This window comes from Aquarana catesbeiana, linkage group LG03 (genome assembly GCF_042186555.1).
Source record: "Aquarana catesbeiana isolate 2022-GZ linkage group LG03, ASM4218655v1, whole genome shotgun sequence".
Lineage (NCBI taxonomy): Eukaryota > Metazoa > Chordata > Amphibia > Anura > Ranidae > Aquarana > Aquarana catesbeiana.
Genome location: NC_133326.1, coordinates 119,900,876 through 119,915,632, shown reverse-complemented (window position 1 = coordinate 119,915,632; position 14,757 = coordinate 119,900,876).

Below are 14,757 nucleotides of genomic sequence, written 5' to 3'. Positions count from 1 at the left end.
GGACTGCTGGATACGCTGCGACCTGGAGTCGCACAGTCACGAATGATACCCTTTGGAAGCCATAGTATGACTTCTCATGCGTCTTGCAGTCCCAAGTGGCAGGTTGGGTCGCACGGGTGTGGGAACCCTAAGCTTATCTGTCCCTTCTGGTTCAGGTTTTGCAATGCTGCAGGAATACTCATTGTGGAGTTATTGCCTTATTTTGCAGTAGACCAGAAAGATCGCAGCTGTAAAGGCTGTCTGTTGTTTGTTTTTATGTGGCTGCACAGCAGAAGTACTCAACATTGAAGCTTGTTGGTGCTTTCTGGTTCATATTGCCTTACCTTATGGCACTTCAGAAAAACACAATGCTGTAGGTTGCTTGTGTTCTTTCTCTGTTGGTTATATGTAACTGCACTACAGAACTGCATAACAGGAAGGATTGTCTTATAACTGTACTTGGTGGTTCGTCATAAATACGCAACATAGAAGTTTGGGTCTTTCTGGCTTCTCTTTATAGCCTTGTTTTGCTGTACATCAGTAAAATGCCACTGTAAAAGGGGGTTCCCGTCCTTGCTGTATTTACCAGTTATGACCTAGCTAGCTGCACTTCAGAAATGCGCAGCATTTAAGGTGTGTTTGTGTCTTAATGCTTACATATTGGCCGCACATCAGAAAACCAGACTGTGAGGTTCAGATTTGGGTCTCTTCCCATATTTGATATTTTGGTTTAGCTAGTCACACTCAGATACACAACATTGATGTCTATGCTTGTGTCCTTTCTGTCTAAATCTATTGTGCTATGTCCACAATCTATGATTTTTTTTATTTGTGATATTAATAATACATGTATCACCTTTTTGTATTTCAGCCTTCTCTTCCGTGAAAGGGCCAGGAGTTCTGGTGCAGATGTCACATGTCAGAAAGCCTCGACCCCTTACATTCAGGGATGCCAGAGCCATTTCCTAGGGTTGAAGCCCAGTAGAGTTATGGGTCACTGGAGGAAGGCGATAATGAATCGCCCCGTTTAATAAGAACTTAGGAAGTTAGGTTCAGAGGAGTTTTATGGCCTGAAGATGAGTATAAACATGTATACCCGACTAAATAGGTTACAGCTCGGTGCATGGCCTTCATTTTGCCCTTCTAGCAAGAATAGATGTAGCAATATGAGTGTTCTTCTCCTGCTATAGATGTTAATCTCCTGAGTAGGCTCTCAGGCGTAAGTAAAACTATAGATTGGGCATGCCTTAAACCCAGGGATTAAGTTTTTGTTAATCTATTTCCCTTAAGTAGGTTTCCCTTCAGTCTTTGACGTAAAGCTAAAAATGAACAAAAAGGGGTTGTCTGTCAGGGGCCCCCCTTTTTTGGCAGTTTTATTTCCCTGGACAGGGTTGTGTTAAGACAGGCCCCCTTATGGATCAATGTAGTGTCCTTGTCTTACAACACAGGTCTCCGATTAATCTTTTTAGTGGTTCTAAACAGCACCTATAGGCAGAATAGGCCATTGTTGGTAGATGTGTGACAGACAACATTGATAACCTACAAGTTTAACATGTTTTCTGATTCCATCTTTAAGAGCCCACTCCACCTAGATCCTGCATCCGAAACAGAGAAGGCAGGGACACCGGTGGAGTAGACCGGCAGATCAGCCGCATGATCCAGCTAAGATACCTTCATCAAGCATATGGAGTGAAGGTAAAGCTCACTGCAGAACCGAGGTTCGCCAAGAGGGTCTTGCAGTGGTCCCACCCTAAAGGTAGGCCTGAGCTACTTGATTATCCTCTCAGGTGTGCCGTCCTGGAAGATGACTTGAGAAAAGTACTAGTTACTTACCGGTAACTGTCTTTCTGGGAAATCTTCCAGGACGGCAGGCCTACTTCCCACCCGTTGGAGGAGGGAAAATTTTAGAACACTAGAAGGTGAGTGCCTATGAGGAATGATTTCCCTTGTGAACCAGGTTCAGGAGTTACTTCTCTACAAACTGAGGATCAGGGGGAAGGGTGTGGACTTAAAACAGCTGTTGATTGATTGTGTTTCCTGTGGGGAGGAGCCTCTCATCTCTCAGGTGTGCCGTCCTGGAAGATTTCCCAGAAAGACAGTTACCGGTAAGTAACTAGTACTTTTCTATTGTAGGGTCACCAGTACGGTATTTGTATATTGAAGTCATATCCCCTCTCAAGCGTCTCTTCTCCAGAGAGAATAAGTTCAGTGCTCGCAACCTTTCCTCATAACTAAGATTCTCCATACCCTTTATTAGCTTTGTTGCCCTTCTTTGTACTCGCTCCATTTCCAGTACATCCTTCTTGAGGACTGGTACCCAGAACTGGACAGCATACTCTAGGTGCGGCCGGACCAGAGTCTTGTAGAGTGGGAGAATTATCTTTTTATCTCTGGAGTTGATCCCCTTTTTAATGCATGCCAATATTCTGTTTGCTTTGTTAGCAGCAGCTTGGCATTGCATGCCATTGCTGAGCCTATCATCTACTAGGACCATCAGGTCCTTTTCCATCCTAGATTCCCCCAGAGGTTCTCCCCCCAGTGTATAGATTGCATTCATATTTTTGCCACCCAAATGCATTATTTTACATTTTTCTACATTAAACCTAATCTGCCATGTAGTTGCCCACCCCATTCATTTGTTCAGATCTTTTTGCAAGGTTTCCACATCCTGCGGAGAAGCTATTGCCCTGCTTAGCTTAGTATCGTCTGCAAATACAGAGATTGAACTGTTTATCCCATCCTCCAGGTCATTTATGAACAAATTAAATAGGATTGGTCCCAGCACAGAACCTTGGGGAACCCCACTTCCCACCCCTGACCATTCCGAGTACTCCCCATTTATCACCACCCTCTGAACTCGCCCTCGTAGCCAGTTTTCAATCCATGTACTCACCCTATGGTCCATGCTAACGGACCTTATTTTGTACAGTAAATGTTTATGGGGAACTGTGTCAAATGCTTTTGCAAAATCCAGATACACCACGTCTACGGGCCTTCCTTTATCTAGATGGCAACTCACCTCCTCATAGAAGGTTAGTAGATTGGTTTGGCAAGAACGATTCTTCATGAATCCATGCTGATTACTGCTAATGATACCGTTCTCATTACTAAAATATTGTACATAGTCCCTTATCATCCCCTCCAAGAGTTTACATACTATTGATGTTAGGCTAACTGGTCTGTAATTCCCAGGGATGTATTTTGGGCCCTTTTTAAATATTGGTGCTACATTGGCTTTTTTCCAATCAGCTGGTACCATTGCAGTCAGTAGACTGTCTAAATGGAGTGAATATTCAATTATCCAATCATGTCAAAAGCAAATTCCTGTTTATTTCATCTGCTCATTAATAGATAATTGAAGTGAATATTAACTTTTTCTTTTGCGTTAACATTTTGACCTCCTTTAGTAGATCAGCCTCCTTGCAGTGTCTGATTGTAGGCTCCCACTGCCATTTTGGAAGTCTGCAGCCAAGTGAGACATTTTTCAAAACAGGACAGTTAGAGAATTCAGGCATTGCTAGAGAAATCTTTTAAGCTGCAACACAAACAAAAAGTATCCATGCTTGCAGACTCCACCCATAGCCCAATTTGGGAAAGCTTGCATCTTTTAGACTAGAGACACTACTTTTCACAGTGTAACCTAAAGCCTTGTACACACAATCAGATTTTTGGATGACCGTTCGCCTGTTTTTTGTTGCATGCTAGTCTCATGTCGAAAGTGAAGAGGTTATTCACTATATGAAAATTCTCAGAATACAACTTCAGAAGTGAAAAAAAAAATGTGTTTAAATAGTTTTGTATGCATTCTTTCGTTTCTGAGCCTGCGTAGTCTGCTCTTACATTTTTTTCGGATGAAAACCATACTAATTAAACGAAAATCGGACGTTGAGTTCATGTATGACAAAAATGTTGTAGTCTGCACGTCCTGCTTTTGTTGGACGAAAAATCGGAATCGGCTGTCGAAAGCACCATACTAACGATCCGAAAATCGCCAGATTGTTCGTCGGACTAAATTTTACTCCTGATTTTCGTATTGTGTGTACGGTCCTTAAAGGTCTGCAAACTCTTCAGCTCCTTGACCCCTTATGAAATTTCAGATTGTTCATCGGCCCCCAAACATTTGTTATATGAAATTCAAAGGTTATGGGTTGAAGGTTTCCTGCCATGATTACTGAAAATCGCTTCACATAATAGGCACATAGGTATTGTTTCATTGGTAAACAAAGCTATGTACCCAAATTTTACATATTCTTATGAATACTGTTGCCACTTCCTCTTGGCATCATCAGCTTTTATTGTGGTTGTTACAATGCTGATATTTTAGTAAATGGACAGCAGTTAGTTCTTTGGCACAAGTCCCTTCGCTTTAGGTGTACTCACTGACGCTCAGCAATCGAGGATGTACTCACTGGCTTGCCAACTGAGTTTTAGGTGGATGTAGTCCCTGTCTTTCCAGAAGGGGGAAACAAAGCAAACAAGGCCAGTAACAACATACAGCTGATAGAAACAGCCCAATACTACTCTTGCTGGTGTGCTTTGAAAATAAATGTGCGCAATTTGGTTCCAGTGCCCAGTTAGCCTAAAAAAAGGAACGTGCAGGATGTTTAACCACTTCAATACTGGGCACTCTCCCCCCACCCCCTTCCTGCCCAGGACAATTTTCAGCTTTCAGCACTGTCACACTTTGAATGACAATTGGGATGCCATGCAACACTGTACCCCTACTACATTTTTATAATTTTCTTCATACAAATAGAGCTTTCTTTTGGTGGTATTTGATCACCACTGGGTTTTTTATTTTTTGCTAAACAAACTAAAAAAGACCGAAATTTTTGAAAAAAATAAAGCTTTTCTTTGTTATAAAATTTTGTTTTATAACATGAGGTGGCACTGATCAGGCAATAATATGTAGAATTGATGGGCACTAATAGGTGGCACTGATATGCAGCACTGGTGGGCACTAACAGGCGGGACTAAAGGACACTGATAGGCGGAACTGATGGGGACTAATAGATGGCACTGAGGCACTAATAAATGTCACTGATAGGCAGCACTGATGAGGAGGTACTGACAGCCATTACTGATTGGCACTGATTGGCATCTGAGAAGGGCACAGACAGGCGTTACTGATGGGCACTGATTGGGATTTTGGTGGGCACTGATTGGCATTGAGGTGGGCACCTCTGATGGGGGCTGCGCTGATAATCAATGCGCTGATTATCAGTTCACACCCCCCCCCCCCCCCCCGACAGGAGAGCCGCCGATCTGCTCTCCCTGTCAGCGCGAACCGCTACATCATAGGCTCATTACCACTATCTGAGATTCGGTGTGTCAGACGCACCACACCACTGATCTGCGATCCACCCGGGGGCGTGCACGAGCGGGTTATTCTGCTGAATCCGCAAAGGGGGGAGGGAAGTGGTTAATTTACTTCATACTATAAAGAATGCAGGGACGGACAGTCAGGGGAGGCCTCGTTTTCCACTTCTTGATTAGAGTTTGAACACTGCTGATTGGCATTCTCAATTCCTTGGATATCTTTTTATATCCCTTTCCTGTTTTTTATACAGTTCAACTATCTTTTCCCGCAGATCCTTTGACAATTCTTTTACTTTCCCCATGACTCAGAATACAGAAACATGCAGCACTGGATGAAAGATGCAAGGGTCTGTCAGAAGTCCAGAAACTCATTGACCCTTTATACACACACACTAATTACAAGCAAACAGATCACAGGTGAGGATGGTTACCTTTTAATAGCCATTCAAACCCCTTTTTTGTCAACTTGTGTGCATGTTATCAGGCCAAAATCACCAGGGTATGTAAACTGTTGATCAGGGTCATTTGGGTAGTTTCTGTTGTCATTATGATTTAAAAAGAGTAAACACAGTTGATTGATAATAAATGGCTTTAGCCAAACACTAACCATGAGTGAAAGAAAAACTTTTGTATTATTCATATTCTCTGAAAAATGGCCAAGAAATCATAAATTCTGCCAGGGTATGTAAACCTATGAGCAACTGTAAATATTTTTTTTAGCAGACACCCTAGGGAATAAAATGGTGGTCGTTGCAACTTTTTATCTCGCACAGTATTTGCACAGCAATTTTTCCAAACGCGTTTTTTTTTTTTTTTTAGGGAAAAAAACTTTAATGAAAAGAAAAAAACACTAAAGTTAGCCAATATTATTATTTTATTTATTTATGTATAATGTGAAAGATGATGTTTTATGGTGAGTAAATAGATACCTAACATGTCACGCTTTAAAATTGCACACACTTGTGGAATGGCGCCAAACTTCAGTACTTAAAAATCTCCATATGCGACGTTTTATTTTTTTACAGGTTACATGTTTAGAGTTACAGAGGAGGTCTAGTGCTAGAATTATTGCTCTCTCTCCAACGTTCGTGGCGATACCTCACATGTGTGGTTTGAACCCCGTTTACAACAGTGCTTCACCAGCCACTGACCATTTTATTGCATATTGAAAATTACAAATATATGAATGAAAAAAACATACATATGTATAAATATTTTGCATCATAAATTTGATCAGCAGTAGAGCTCGGCTGTTTACCTGGAGTCAGTGGCAGTAGTGTTCCTATCTTCATTCCTTTGAGTCAGCATGGTGCAGTGCAATAGTGTGATATATAATAGAAAATGTATCAGGAGATGCTGAATGCAGAGATGAGTAGGAAGACCCAAAACAAGTGGAAGGAAAAGATCCAGGAACTATGCCAGAGAGATATTAATGCTTGAGATAGACAGACAGGTGCTGACTCCACCCATAAGGACCCTTTCACATTGATCAGTTTTAAATGAGCTTTTGGTATTTTAAAAGCAGAACAAAAATGCATGAAAAATGTACCCCTTTAAATTCCTTGGAACCCTCCACACTAATGTGCTGTGTGTTTTTAAGCACCTTGACACCGAACACTTTCACCCCCTTCCTGCCTAGGCCAATTTTCAGATTTCAGTGCTGTCACAATTTGAGTGACAACTACTCCGTCATGCAACACTGTACCCAAATAAATTTAAAAATTTTTTTTTTTTTTTTTTTTAAACAGTTAGGACCCTGTCACACGGGCGCTCCGATCAGGTCCGTCTGTCAGTTTTTCAGGCGGACCTGATCAGATGCTCCATTCACCCCTATGGAACGGCGGATGTCAGTGGTGACATGTCCGCTGACATCCGCCATTATCTGATCCTTTCCGTGAAATCCAGACAGATGAAAGCCCTATTTTCCATCCGTCTGGAGAATCAGATTGGATGAAAACAGACAGGCGGACAGTTTTCATCCGATCTCCATAGAGGAGAGGAGGCTTTGACGGTCCACCTCCGCACAGTGAATGGAGACTGACCTGTCATCCGCCTGGTCAGTGGGGATCAGCAGATTGATCCCTGCTGAGCAAAGCGGAGTCCTTACACGGACAAGCCTGTGAGAAAGGACCCATAGAGCTTTCTTTTGGTGGTATATTCACTGTTATTATTTTCATTCATATAGCAAAAAAAAAAAGTTTATCTTAGGCCAAAATGTATTCTGCTATATTTCTGTCAAAAATACCCCAAATAAGTGTATATACTGTAATTTAGTCTGTGTGAAAGTTCTGTAGTCAACAAACTATGGCATACAGTATACGTTTTGAAAATTAATCAGTCCTGATGTACTGACTGCCTCATTAACTAATTTCTTGGGGGCCTAAATAGCCAGGACAGTACAAATACCCCCCAAATTACCCCTTTTTGGAATGTAGACCGTCCAAGGTAGTTAGGAAGAGGCATGGTAAGTTTTTTGAAGTTGTAATTATTTGTCACTATTTTTTGGAAAATTAAGTAATTAAAAGCACCTTTGGGCTTCCAAGGAGCATAAATTACATGTAAATTAGCCATCTAACTTGAGTACCTATCGCATTTTTGGAGGTCCTGGAGCACCAGGACAGTGGAAACATCCACAAATTGACCCCATTTTGGAAAGCAGATACAGGTGTGTCCTTCCGGAATTAGAGAGCGCCTGCCCGGCAATTTATGTACATATGGCTGGCAGGAACTGGTTAAAAAAAGTCCTGTTAAGTATCTCTGTTGCAGAAAGGAAAAAGCTTTCTCAATCTTTTAGGACAGGCATTGCCTCAGCTTCCAGCCTCCTATAGAAAACTCCTCCATTACGCATCTTGCATTTGGTATTTCAGATGGAAAACCCAGTAGAAGGAAGTACTTCACCAGCTGACCTCATTAACACACACCCTGCACCTGCCTTCGCCCTCCAGGAGATTGCTCCCACCCACCTCTGTACTCATATCATTATCAGTCTATGTTATCTGTTCTCCCTGAATAAACAGCCAGTGATCAATTTTTTTTGTTCCTACATCTTGCATGGATCGTAGAGTGTGCTGGAGCTGAGTGATCACATAAGAGCCTATGTGGAGCAGAACTGTAGTATTGAAAACAGGAGAAGTATGTCCTGGAAGTCTGTGAAGCTCACTATACACTATACCAGCTGATTGTACAATGTTCTTTAGATCTACCATCAACTATGTAGTGCAAAGGCCTGCCTGATTGGATACATAGGTGTGTCCTCCTATTATAAAGTTTTGGTAAAACTAATGTAGATTTTACAGAGATTGTACAACCAGATTGTATAGTGTATGGCCACCTTTTATATACCTAGAATGAACTAGTTGCTCCTTTGGTACCATTAATTGTTGAAATCAATGGACTGCCCTATGCGTGTCGTGGGAAAAAGAAGCCAAAAAAGTGTGCTCCCATTATGCTAGGTGTGAATGGGGCCTGAAAGTCAAATTGGTGTGTTTTACACAATGAGGCTCCATTCACATCTGCATGTTTCCAAACGTACAGAAACCTGCACAGAAAATTAGCACTGTACCGTGTGTTTTGGTAATGCACAAACGCGCATCGCACTTGCATTGCCATTAAATGTTAATGGCACCCCAAGCGCAGGTAGCAAGCGTATGTTTGTCATGTGACAAACGTGCTGCAAATGCACCAATAAGTACGGTAAGAAACGCATCACGTTCTGCCCCAAAAACATTCTGGAGCTTCTTTGGAGAGTTTGTTGTGCATAGGGCAGCCCATTCTCTATGCGTGAGTAGCAGAAACACTCCAAAACACCCAAAAAATGTGCGTTCCCACTATGTGGAGATGTGAATGAGGCCTGACCAAGTATCGCTGTCCACTCCCTCCTACGTACTTGTATAAAGATGGTCATACATAATGCAGTCTGATTGTACAATCTCTGTACAATTTCATTTAGATTTGCCATAACTATGAAATACTAGGACCCACCTGAACAATTTATTTCATTTGTATCAAATCAGGCAGGCCCTTGCACTACATAGCTGATGTTAGAACTAAAGGAGATTGTACAATCATATTGTACAGTGTATGGCCACCTTACCGAAAGAAGTAGGTGGAAATAAAACAAGAGGTGGTGTAGTAATGAGGGAGGTGTGGTCCAGAGTGGTGAACATGCCCTGTTTTGTGATGCAGCAAGGCAGTGCATGATGGGATATGAAGCGTCCTGGATGTCGCTTATTCTACAGGAAATGATACAATCAGAAAGCATTTTTTTCAAAATTTAAATAGGCCGGTAAAACTTCAAAACCGCCTTAGATGAGGTAAGTAAGAAGTACATTGGGATGACCTGGACAGAAATGACATTAGAAATGGCTTCTATTTATTATGAAAAGTGCAATTGTGCCTGAAAAGGTGAATTTAGCCTTTAAAAAAGTGCACCAAAAATGCATCTCCCCATTGAAACAAATGGAAAACGTATAAAAAAAAAAAAACCCACCACAGTTGCATTTTTTTTGTTCATTTTTTAAAAATCATATGCCCATATTTCGCAGGTACATGTGGAGTCAGGCAACCAGAAAACACACCAAAAACGCATATGTGTTTTTACTGCGTTTTTTTTTAAACGGAGCAATGTGAAAGGGTCCTAAATCTCTACCTGTAATTAACATATAACATTTGCTTTGACTGACTGTAAAAGAGCATCATTTTTTAGTGTATAGCTCATAGTGTATGATCAGGTACCTGCTTTTTCAGAGGCTGAAAATATGCTCAGCTCTGGTAATGCATTTTATGCTTTTACAATGCCTTTTTTTTAGTCTATGCAGTGTGTGTGTATATATGTGTGTGTGTGTGTGTGTGTGTGTGTATATATATATATATATTGCACTCACATGTTTTCACACACAATATACAATTTTTGTCACCATTTATTTTTAAGTTGTGGTTTTTGTTTTTTTTTTTTTCTTTCTCTGACACACAATGATGTATTATCACCATTATATTTAAAATGTGCTTACCATTTTCACTGTTTAATCCTGCTCACTTATCACCTACTTTGGTTATACAACATCACTCCTTTTATCATAAAATATATTATATTATCATTACACTACTTTACTCCCTATAAGACACTTGTTCCTCTGTAATAAACCTGTGCATTTATAAGAATATCTATAGTGGATGTACATCTCGATATGAACACTAATTAGACATTTATTAGTGTCAGAAGTTCAAACATTTCTGATTCCTATTTGCTGCAGGTGCCGTTTTTCCCTGTCTTTTCCCTGGGGGGTGTCTCAGTGTGGTTTCTTGTAAGCCTTTTGGGCCATATTCCTCCTCCTGGAGAGGCCAGGACAGCCATGGAGTCCACTGGATCATCCAACGGATTTTAAAATAAAATTTCCTGTTGCATCATGGCAGCAAGCATACACTTTGGGTTGTGACTCCGCCCCCACAACCTGATAGGCCCACATAGCTATAAATTGTAGAGAGGGCCCCCGCCCCAGTATTCTCTTATTTTTCCTCACCTGTCAGGACGGATTAAGAAGCACCCCCTTACCGTTTCACCCCAGCCAGGTTCTAGCCTCTCCTGGATGGAAGTCCTTACCTGTACAGCCTCTAAATGAGCTAGATGGAAGGAACCCCACTCTGGTGATCTCAGGGATATGTTGCGGCTCCAGTATAAGCCTTAAACAGGCTTAGTTGTTGTGCAGCGGGTCTCCAAAATCTTTCACATCACTGTTTCTGTGTTTTTCCTGTGCCTTGTAGTCCCTCTATGGCTCTCCTCAGTGCACTGAACATCTCGGCGCTTCAGCGCATGCGGAGTACACAGCTTCAGGGTGTCCCTTCGTTTTTGCCAGGATCCAAGATGGCGTCGAGCGTTGCGCGCCACTACTGCGCATGCGCGAGCGGGACGTGACCTCGGCGGCCATGGCGGCAGATTTAAAAACGCACCTGTTTCTCATGCGGGGCTCCTCCTGCTACCCTGAACGTTTCCTAACTGAATTTCAGCGCTAATACATTGTTGGTGTACCCCCCTTCTGGGTAAGTGACTTTTTATCTCAATGCACCTTTTTCTGGTCTCACTTTGCATGTTCTTACCTTCCTGTATCTCTATCCGGTGTACCACCCTTCTTTTCCAATGGAGGCCGCTGCCCCAGCAGATCACCATCAGCCTAATAGGTAAGGGGGGGGATTCCCGTTGGTAAGTAGTGAAGATCGAAAAAGAGAGCAGGATTGTACTAACGCTGCCTAATTGGTCAGCCCTATCAGGTCCTCGAGATCGTCCATCAAGGCGAAGAGAGACCTCGCACAGTAGAAGCCGCTCCGGCCGCAGGCAAAGCCGCTCACGCGGAAGAAGTTGATCAAGTCACAGGGGAAGCCGCAGAAAGAGTCGATCCTGCTCTAGGCATAGCCGCTCCTACCACAGAAGATCCCCTGCACGTAGACACCAGTCACCTGTGCACCCATCCTGCCCGGCCAGGAATGCTTGCTGGGTATGCGGGGCCACAACCCTCCCAGACAAGCTGGCTTGTCGCAGATGTATTGAGGAGGCCACCAGGGAGAGAGAGCCGGATATCATAGAACCCACTGGAGTCTCAACTCCGCAAGTCTCAACTCCCGATGCGGAGTTTACAGCCCAGAGTGCCTTACCTACCCATCCCAGTACATCAAGGGAACAAGAATTCCCGTCGGACAATGAGGAGCTGGAAGCTTCAGCCGGTTTTGATTTTTCGCTTATAGAGCCTTTCGTTAGATCGGTCAAGGAAGTAATAAACTGGGAGGAACCTAAGGAGGTGCAGCAGAAACAAAGGAAGTACTTTCCAAATCTCGAAAGAGTTCCGGAGGCTTTCCTGTTCATCGATAGAGAAAATTGAGTACTGTCCTTGATACTTTTTTTATTTGCACTAACATACAATTTTTCAGGACAAGCTTTCGGGGTATGTCCCCTTCTTCAAGGTCCAAGCAGTACTGATTCACAAATTTTTAAGCAGAATGTTAAAGAAGAAGAAAAAAAAAAAAAAAAGAGAAAACCAAACACATACACGTTCATAGATGAATTAGATGAGCTGATTAAAGAGGAATGGCAGAATCCTGAAAAGAAGACTAGTCTAACCAACAGACTTTCCAAACTATACCCACTTAAGGAACCCAAGGTATCCCCTTTGGTTCCCCCCCAGTAGTAGATGTATCTTTGATGCGTCTAGCCAGACATGTGACGCTCCCTATTGAAGACGCAGTGACGTTCCGGGACGTGCTTTGATAGGTCATTACTGACCTTAAAAGGGCTTACCTATTTGCAGGAGGCGCCTGCAGACCAGCAGTGGCACTGGCTGCGGTCGGGAAGGCTATCTCCAGTTGGTCCCCTGGTACCGCAAAACTCGTTGCAGAGGGCGCAGATCAAGAGCAGATAATCAAGGCCCTACAGGAACTTGGCCTTGCAGGGGATTTTGTAGCGGAGGCTTCTGTGGACACTATTAGATACGCATCAAGGTCCATGCTGGCCACTGTAACGGCCAGAAGGGCGCTATGGCTTAAACCCTGGTCGGCTGACCCCGCATCAAAATTCAATTGGTGCCGAATTCCATACGACGGGGTAAACCTCTTCGGGACGAAGTTAGATACGGCAATTTCGAAGTTGACCGGCAGAAAGTCAGGTCTTATCCCATCAGACAGAAAGACGAAACAGCAGAGACTGCCTCCCTCTAGACGCAATCTCCCAGAGGGGTACAGGGATTCAAAGGCCGATAGACCCGGGAAAGAATACAGAAGTAGTTGGAAGAACCCTCAGAAGTCTTTCCTCAAATTCCAAAAACCCAAAACCCCTGCCTCCAATGACCAGAAGTCCTTTTGAAGGTTCGCCCTCCCAACCAGCGGTAGTGGGTGCCAGACTCACAAAGTTCAGGTTGGTCTGGGCGGGAACAATAAAAGACCCATGGACAGTGTCCACTATTCATTTCGGGCACAGGTGGTCGTTCAAAGGTCATCCCCCAAGGGATCAAGCACATAGTTACCCCTCATCAAGAGCTAGTGACTTCAGATGCCAGTCTGGAGGGATGGGGGGGCACACTATCAGAACTACGTGGCTCAGGGTCGCTGACCATTCAGGTCACAGGACTCAGTGTCGAACATTCTGGAGATGAAAGCAGCATTTCAGGCCCTCCTGGCCTTCAGCCCTCACTTGAGGGGGAAGCATGTCCTTCTGAGAATGGACAACAAACTGGCTGTTGCCTATATCAACAAGCAGGGGGGCACCAGAAGCAGGTCCGTGATGCAGGAGGTCCGTCCTGTTCTAGAATGGGCACAGCTGAACCTGTCGGACTTGAGGGCGGATTACGTTCCGGGGGTCCAGAACATCTTGGCCCACTCACTGAGCAGAAATTTTGCCTCCAACGACGAGTGGCCTCTGAGTCCCCAAGCTTATGCTCTCATATCCCGGAGCTGGGGATCACTGGAGATAGACCTGGCAGCAACACCGGCAAACACAAAATGCCAAAGATTCCTGTCAAGGATTCCCTTTCCTTCAGCAGAGGGGACAGATTGCTTTCAACACCCTTGGGATTTCCACCTGGGCTACATCTTCCCTCCGACTCCCCTCATAGCGAGATTCCTCCTGAGGCTCAAGAAATCAACGGCATTGGTAATAGCAGTAATTCCTTTTTGGCCAAGGAGACCATGGTTTACCACCCTCATGCAACTGAACACGGCAGATCCCCTGCTCCTCCCGTTATTGACGGACCTGCTCTCCCAGGGCCATCTACTTCACCCGAATCCAGAGAGGCTACATTTGATGGCCTGGAGACTGAAAGGGCTAGGTACTTAGAACAAGGCTGTTCCCAGAAGGTGATGGACACCTTACTCCAGGCCAGAAGGCCTACCACCAACACCTACAGACGGTTCTGGCAGAAATTTATCGCTTTCACTCAACAGCGGGGCTGGGACTCATCCTCCCCTTCGGTTTCACAGATCCTGGAATTTCCTCAATCAGGCCTAGAGAAAGGCCTTAGGTCAAGCACACTGAAGGTGCAGGTGTCGGCCCTATCTGCCTTGACGGGAGTTAAGTGGGCACAAGATCCCCTTGTCATTCAGCTTCAAAGGGCCTGCCTAAAACTGTGGCCCCCCAGAAAACCTTCCTTCCCGGTCTGGGACCTCTCAGTTGTTCTGGAAGCACTATCTAAAGAGATTTTTTTCCCGCTTGAGAACATCTCCCTCTGGGATCTAACACTGAAGGTTTCGTTCTTGATAGCCATAGCATCAGCTAAAAGGGTGTCAGATGCAAGCTCTACTGGCCACTAAACCATATCTGATTGTTTATCCTGACAGATTAGTCCTGAGGCCTTCGGATCGCTTCATCCCCAAGGTATCCTCATCCTTTCATTTCAACCAGGAGATTAATCTCGAAGCACCCATCGGATCAGGGCGATCCTCATCCATTGGACGTCAAGGGTAACATCTTGGAGTATCTCT